Raw genomic sequence first — 8,213 nt, 5'->3', positions numbered from 1 at the left:
TCATGGAAGAAGGTACAGTTGGCCCTTGGACAACACAGAAGGCGGGAATACTAATCTCCTGCACAATGTGAAATCCAAGTATAACTTTTGACTATCTAAAAACTTTACTAATTACCTATTGTTGACTGGAAGCATTACTAATAACAAACAGTTAATTAACATATATTTTGCATGTTGTATATATTTTATTCTATGTTATTACAATAAAATAAGCTAGATAAAAGAAAATGTCAATAAGAAAATCATAAGGAAGAGAAAATATATTTACTATTCATTAAGTGGGTCATCATAAACGTCTTCATCCTCCTTGTCTTCATGTCAAGTAGATTGAGGAGGAGGAATAAGAGGGTTGATATTGTTGTCAACCCATCTGTGAGTGGATGCCTGCAGTTGGAAGCATGTTGTTCAAGGATCTACCGTAGTGGGAACAAGCTCCCATCCCTTTGTCATCTCTTACCTTTGGTTCCATAGGTATATCTTCATTATGGATATGATGGTGGTGACGTCCACTTCATTAATGGTGTAATGATAGTGATTCCACTTGGGCCATGGCTTTGCTGTTATCGGGTACAAATTTCATTTACTTAATCAAAGATAAATGAAGAGGCACAATAGGCTTTTAAATTTTCACCTGAGCAGGCAGGATGTGTGTGGCTCTCCTCTGTGAATGTCTTTCAGTCCTCTCATAAGGATTTCTTGACCTGTCATCAGAATTGAGTCTAGTTCTTTATCTGCTTTACCTCCCTTATGAATATTAAGATAGACATAGCAGCTTTTAGTTATTAGATAGAAATAGCAAGTCTTTTAGTTTTTCCTTAGACAATAAAGACTACAGTCAGTTGTTGACTAAATTCTTTTACCTGGTAAAACTAGTTGGTAAAATTAGAAACTAAAATTATTCTATTAGTGCTTACATTCCACAGCTAATTCCTTTGACAAATATGATATGACAAGCTTATCTAGGACCTGCAGTGTTTGGAATAAGATAATAATAGAACGGTAACAAAATGAAGATGAAGACAATATGTACAGAGAGGGATAAACTTTGGTAGAGGCCACCGCCGTATTACATCTGAAGAGGGCTCAATGGAGAAAGTGAAAATAACGAGACTATATAATCCTTGCAGAATAGCAAAAACTTAGACTCTTGTCCATTTTATGTTTTGTTACTTCACTGTACTTTAGGAGATAATTGGTTGAACTTCAGGTACAGTGATTAGAGTGATTCATACTCCTCAGTTCAGGGAGTCACCATCTTTATCAGTCCCCATATGTCTCTCATGTTCTGTTTCCAGCTTCCTGTATACCTATGTCTATTCACTTTTCCTCCACAAAAACATACTTTGATGCTTAATATAGTCCTTGAACATACCTGGATCCTTATAAAATATGTAATTTCTTTCTTCATTTTTAATATTCCAGTAAATGATTTAAAGAACGTATTTTTCCACCAGTGTGATGTTGTTGAGCTCTGTCCATGTTGCTTGCTCTCTGTGCACGTGGTTCATCCTTTTTAGCTGCCGCATAGTCTCCATTTCATGTTTCCTTTCTTTTAATGATAGATATGCCTAGTTTGCCTTTGATTCCCCTCTGTCATACACAGTGCTGGGATGAGTATATCTAAACATAGAAAAGGTACACGAAAAACACAGCATAGAAGATAAAAAATGGTACACCTGTATTGGGCACTGACCATGAATGGAGCTTGCAGGAAGAGAAGTTGCTCTGGGTGAGTCAGTGAATGAATGTGAAGGCCCAGGACATTATTGGATATTACTGTACACTACCGTAGACTTTATAAATGCTGTTGTTAATGGAAAAAACTATACTCTGTAAATGATTTAAAGAGTTTTATTCTGAGTTGAATATGAGCGACTATAGCCCAAGAAGACATAATCCCAAGAGTCCCTGAGAAAGTGCACCTTGGAGAGGTCAAGTTATAGTTTGGTTTTAAACATTTTAGGGAGACAGATATTGTAGGTAAGATCATAAATCAATACATGGAAAGTATACATTGGGTCAGTCCAGAAAGGCAAGACATTCTTATAACAAATACCAAGATCACTGTCAGGTTTTGATTAGCTACGAAGGCTATTGTGGCCTATGGCTGCCACATGTATATAATAGTCCCAACTATTATGACATCTGCCCACAGATTGGCCAGAATGTGTTCTGTAAGAGCTAGCAAAAGTTTTTTTCTTCTTTCTTGGTTCTTCATGATTTTTGCTTAAGTAATTTTTCCTGGCTTCAAGAATCTGCATGATTTATAACCAACTATTTACATCTAAATGCTGCTGGCTGTGACAGGTACAGAATGTTTTCTCAAAACTAATTCATTACACTGGCTTCTTGTATGGGTAGATATAAGATTTTCCTTACTTGTTTATATTTATATATACACCTATTTATTTTTATGTTTTTCATTAGAAAATGCCTTGTCTCTACTTGAGAGTAGTGGGAGCATAGTGGCACAAACACCTGTCCTGGAGGAGTGTATTCAATTTCTTTTTTTCTAAAAATTGCTGGGTGGTGCTAGGTGAAATGCTTAACATCTCTAGCCTGTCTGGTCATCCAACCTGATCATTCTGTCTAATGTAGCAAATCACCCGCTCTCTGTAACAGCCACTTATTTAGTTTATTCAAAGCTCTTGCCATGGTCTGTGAATCTCTTCTTTATGTGCAAATTCTTTACAAGTTGTCGATGGCAACTGGGGGCCCTGGGAACACACCAGGGCCACCTGGAGCACAGAACATTCTGTCTCAGTGTCAACCAGGGCCAACATTCACTGTATATTAGCAGGGGACTAGCATATGGTAAGTTTCACATAAGGTCTCCAGTCCCTGCCCACCCCCTCCAGGCACTCTCCTTGGGCTGCTTCCTATTTAAAAGGAAAGCAAGCTTCAGAGTCTGTTTCTGTCTGCTCCCTGAGATAAACAGCTGGCTTCTCCCCTCTTGGGATTTATCTTCCCTTTTGCCCTAGCACTTCAGGGCACCTACATCACTATTAAGAACCCAAACGGAAACCAGAGCACTCTGCATCACAGTGTTTCTCACCCCTGCTAGCAACAGCCACTTTCTTCAGGGCCCGAGTGTTCATAACAAAAATGGCATTTCACATACTTGGTTCCCAGTGACTAATAGGACCTAGCAGGTCCCCAACATTAGCCCACAGGTGTGTCTACAACAGGGACTAATCTCTCTATTTCTGGGACAGCCAGGGTAATGTTATCCACCCTTGGATTCCACAGCCGCAGCAAAAGCAGGTAGTCAGGGTTTCATCAGGCTTCTATCTGAACTGTTTCCCAACTGTTTCCCACCAACTCTGTTAAGGTGGAATACTCAGTTCCTTGTGGGAGTGTGGCTGCCCGCCCTCCTGGGTCACTCCATTGTTGCATTTTTACCTTCTGGGTTACCTACCACTGGCTGTGCCCTAAAACAGGATTCAACTTCCTCCTCTTGTGAGGAGTTTCCTACCACCACCACAGGAAAGTTCAGCTGCCCCCATGATAAGTTACCACTATTACCACTCCACTCTAAGGAGCGTTTTATTTTCTCCAGCACTGCTGCTGCTGTTGCTTCTCCATCTCCCGCTCATTCTGGAGTTCCCAACCAGAGCACTGAGTTAGGTGATCTTCGCTCCACCCCCAGCTTGTCTTGGCGTTCCCAGACATGGGCTCCTTTCCGGAGCTTTGTGTTTGTCTTTGCGTTGTCTCTGCTTGCATAGCTGTAAGAAATACCTACTCTAGCCCTGATCAGATATGTGGACTCTTTTCTTTTCAAACACCTCTTCTACTGAGTAGAGGGCTCTTTTGACCCTCAGGCATTCTCATCCACATTGGAACACTTATAGTAGGGTCACTAAGAAGACAATAGACTTACCAATGAGCGCCACATACTTGCAGTGGGCCACTCCTCAATCCCACCCGCTTAGGGTACCTCCATGCTGGCCTTAACCCGATCCTGGTGACTATACCAATTGCTGTGCCAACCGTTCATATCTGACAGGTCAGAGAACTACTGAGGGAGTGGGAGGGAGGAATAACATGTCTTTATTCAGTTCTGGTAGCTGGTGAGCTAAGGTACATGGGAGGTCTGCCATTCTAGCTCCTGGAAGCTGGGGATCTGGGCTACATAGAAGGTCCACAATTCACAATCCATAATCTGCCATTCACTATCCATTAATCTGTCATCAACCATCCGCAGTCAGCAATCTGCAGTTCACCGAAGCAGAAGGTCCTGTACACCTTTATACCAAGGGAACAAAAGTGGCAACATGCCAAACAGCTGCAACATAAGCATCCTTGTACATAGTTATGGTTATCTAAAAACACAAGGCATCTTGTACCCCGTTCCACTTGTCTGGGTGGTATGACAGGGAAAGGCCAGACATCCTTATCTCATCCCACACCCAAGGCCATGGGCAAGGAAGCCCAAACATCTTTGTCTGTCCCTATACACATTAACAAGTCTACCATACTGTTGGGGTAGTCCACAAAGAGCAGTCCTGAGACTACATGCACAGAGAGAGAGAGGGCAAGTTGTCCCAGAATCCCAGTAGTGTTATCACTGCCATCTGGCTACAATTTCATAAGAGATCTTTGGCAGGGCCATGAGAAGAATCATCCAGCTTAGCCCAGTCAATTTATGAAGCTGTGAAGTACAATAATGTTGTTAAAATGATTAGATTTGGGGATGATTTATTATGTAGCAATTGATAAATGAAACAAATATTATCCATTGTAAGATGTGTACCAATGTCAGAGATGTTCAAGTGTGAAAAAATGTGCAATTTAGAATTGATGAGATACAGAAAAAGGAACATGTGAATTATGTGAGTAAGTAATTTGTAGCAAAACTTCTAATGGCTAATGTAAAGAGATGCTAGTAATCAGAGAAGGAAAAATTAAAAACAATCGAAAAGTACATCTTTTTTTCCCCTCAAACAGTACAGAAAATTAGAGTGTTAGGTAATGATCAATATTGGCAAGGATGTAGGGGAAATGGGACACCTTTGTGTATTACTGAAGGGGGTGTAGAGTGGTACAGACATTCTGTGTCAAAATATACAATGGCCAAAACTTACAGAACTGCATGGAAAAGTATACAAATCTGTTACTAGTTGGAGACTTTAACAACAATTTATGAGTAAATGACAGATCCAATAGGAAGAAAATCAGTAGGAATACAGCTGAATTGAACAGCATCATCAATCAATTAGAGGTAATTGACATTTATACTCATTCAACAACACATTCTCCCCATGGTTTGTGTGGAACATTCATAAAGGTGGTCCTGGTAAACAAAACACACATAAACAAAATTAAAAGAATAGAAGTCATATAAAGTATGTGCTAAGATAACAGTAGCAATAGATCAGAAGTCAACAGCAGAAAGCTAGAAAATCCCAAAATGTTTGAAGAATGAACAACAGGCTTCTAAATAACACATGGGTATAAGAAGAAGCCTTAAGAGAAATTTGAAAATATGTTGAGCTGAATAAAAATGAAAATATTAGTTATTAAACTCTGTGGGATGTGGCAGAAGTAGTGCATAGATGGAAATTTATTTATTTATTTTTATTTTTTTAATTTTATTTTTTATTGTTAAATCATAGCTGTGTACATTAGTGCAATCGCCTGTACCCATTCTAAGATGCACCATAGATGTGGCCCCACCCATTATCCTCCCTCCACCAAAACCTCCCCCTCTTCCCCTTCCTTGGCCCTTTCCCCATAGTCTTGTGCTATAGTTGGGTTATAGTCTTCATGTGAAAGCTGTAATTTAGCTTCATAGTAGGGCTGAGTACATTGGATACTTTTTCTTCCATTCCTGAGATACTTTGCTAAGAAGAATATGTTCCGGGCGGCACCTGTGGCTCAGTGAGTAGGGTGCCAGCCCCATATGCTGAGTGTGGCGGGTTCAAACCCAGCCCCAGCCAAACTGCAACAACAACAAAAAAATAGCTGGGCGTTGTGGCGGGCACCGGTAGTCCCAGCTGCTCGGGAGGCTGAGGCAAGAGAATCACCTAAGCCCAAGAGTTAGAGGTTGCTGTGAGCCGTGTGACGCCACGGCACTCTACCCAAGGGCGGTACAGTGAGACTCTGTCTCTACAAAAAAAAAAAAAAAAAAAAGAAGAAGAATATGTTCCAGCTCCATCCATGTAGACATGAAAGAGGTAACGTCTCCATCTTTCTTTAAGGCTGTATAGTATTCCATGGTATACATGTACCACAATTTGCTAGTCCATTCATGGGTTGATGGGCACTTGGGCTTCTTCCATGACTTAGCAATCATGAATTGGGCTGCAATAAACATTCTGGTACAGATGTCTTTGTTATATTGTGACTTTTGGTCTTCTGGGTATAAATCTAGTAAAGGAATTATAGGATTGAATGGCAGGTCTATTTTTAGGTCTCTAAGTATTCTCCAAACATCCTTCCAGAAGGAACGTATTAGTGGGCATTCCCACCAGCAGTGTAGAAGTGTGCCCTTTCCTCCACATCCACACCAACATTTCTGGTTTTGAGATTTTGTTATGTGGCCTACTCTTACTGGGGTTAGGTGATATCTCAGAGTAGTTTTGATTTGCATTTCTCTGATGATTAAGGATGATGAGCTTTTTTTCATGTGTTTGTAGATTTTGTGTCGGTCTTCTTTAGAGAAGTTTCTCTTTAAGTCCCTTGCCCACCCTGAAACGGGGTCATGTGTTCTTTTCTTGCTAATAAATTTGAGTTCTCTGTGTATTCTGGTTATTAGACCTTTATCGGAGGAATAACCTGAAAACATTTTCTCCCATTCTGAGGGCTGTCTGCTTGCTTTACTCACTATGTTCTTGGCTGTGCAGAAGCTTTTTAGTTTGATCAGATCCCAGTAGTGTATTTTTGATACTGCTTCAATTGCCTGGGGAGTCCTCCTCATAAAATATGCACCCAGGCCGATTCCTTCAAGAGTTTTCCTTGCACTTTCTTCAAGTATTTTTATAGTTTCATGTCTTAAGTTTAAATCTTTTATCCAGTGAGAGTCTATCTTAGTTAATGGTGAAAGGTGTGGGTCCAGTTTCAATCTTCTACAGGTTGCCAGCCAGTTTACCCAGCACCATTTGTTAACTAGGGAATCTTTTCCCCACTGAATGTTTTTAATTGGCTTGTCAAAGATCAAATAACCGTAAGTAGCTGGATCCATCTCTTGGTTCTCTATTTGGTTCCAGACATCTACTTCTCTGCTTTTGTGCCAGTACAATGCTGTTTTGATCACTATGGATTTATAGTACAGTCTCAGGTCTGGTAGCGTGATCCCTCCTGCTTTGTTTTTATTGCTCAGTAATGTTTTGGCTATTTGAGGCTTTTTCTGATTCCATATAAAACGAAGTATTATTTTTTCAAGATCTTTAAAGTATGACAATGGAGCTTTAATAGGAATTGCATTAAAGTTATATATTGCTTTGGGCAGTATGGACATTTTAACAATGTTGATTCTTCCCAGCCATGAGCATGGTATGTTTTTCCATCTGTTAACATCTTCGGCTATTTCTTTTCTTAGAGTTTCATAGTTCTCTTTGTAGAGATCTTTCACGTCCTTTGTTAGGTATACTCCCAAATATTTCATCTTCTTTGGCGCTACTGTGAAAGGAATAGAGTCCTTGACTGTTTGTTTGGCTTGGTTATTGTTGGTATATATAAAGGCTACAGATTTATGGGTGTTGATTTTGTAGTCTGAGACATTGCTGTATTCCTTGATCACTTTTAAAAGTTTTGTAGTAGAATCCCTAGTGTTTTCCAGGTATACGATCATATCATCTGTGAAGAGTGAAAGTTTGATCTCTTCTGACCCTATGTGGATACCCTTGATCGCCTTTTCTTCCCTAATTGCAATGGCTAAAACTTCCATTACAATGCTAAAGAGCAATGGAGACAATGGGCAACCTTGCCTGGTTCCTGATCTAAGTGGAAATGATTTCAATTGAACTCCATTCAATACGATATTGGCTGTGGGTTTGCTGTAGATGGCCTCTATTAGTTTAAGAAATGTCCCTTCTATACCAATTTTCTTAAGTGCTCTGATAATGAAGGGATGCTGGATATTATCAAAGCTTTTTCTGCATCAATTGAAAGAATCATATTGTCTTCATTTTTAAGTTTATGTGTTGAATTACATTTATAGATTTACGTATATTGAACCAGCCTTGAGATCCTGGGATAAATCCGACTTGGTC

The sequence above is a fragment of the Nycticebus coucang genome, chromosome 12 (genome assembly GCF_027406575.1).
Source record: "Nycticebus coucang isolate mNycCou1 chromosome 12, mNycCou1.pri, whole genome shotgun sequence".
NCBI lineage: Eukaryota > Metazoa > Chordata > Mammalia > Primates > Lorisidae > Nycticebus > Nycticebus coucang.
The sequence above is the reverse complement of the archived record's forward strand: the minus strand, read 5'-3'. Positions refer to the sequence as shown.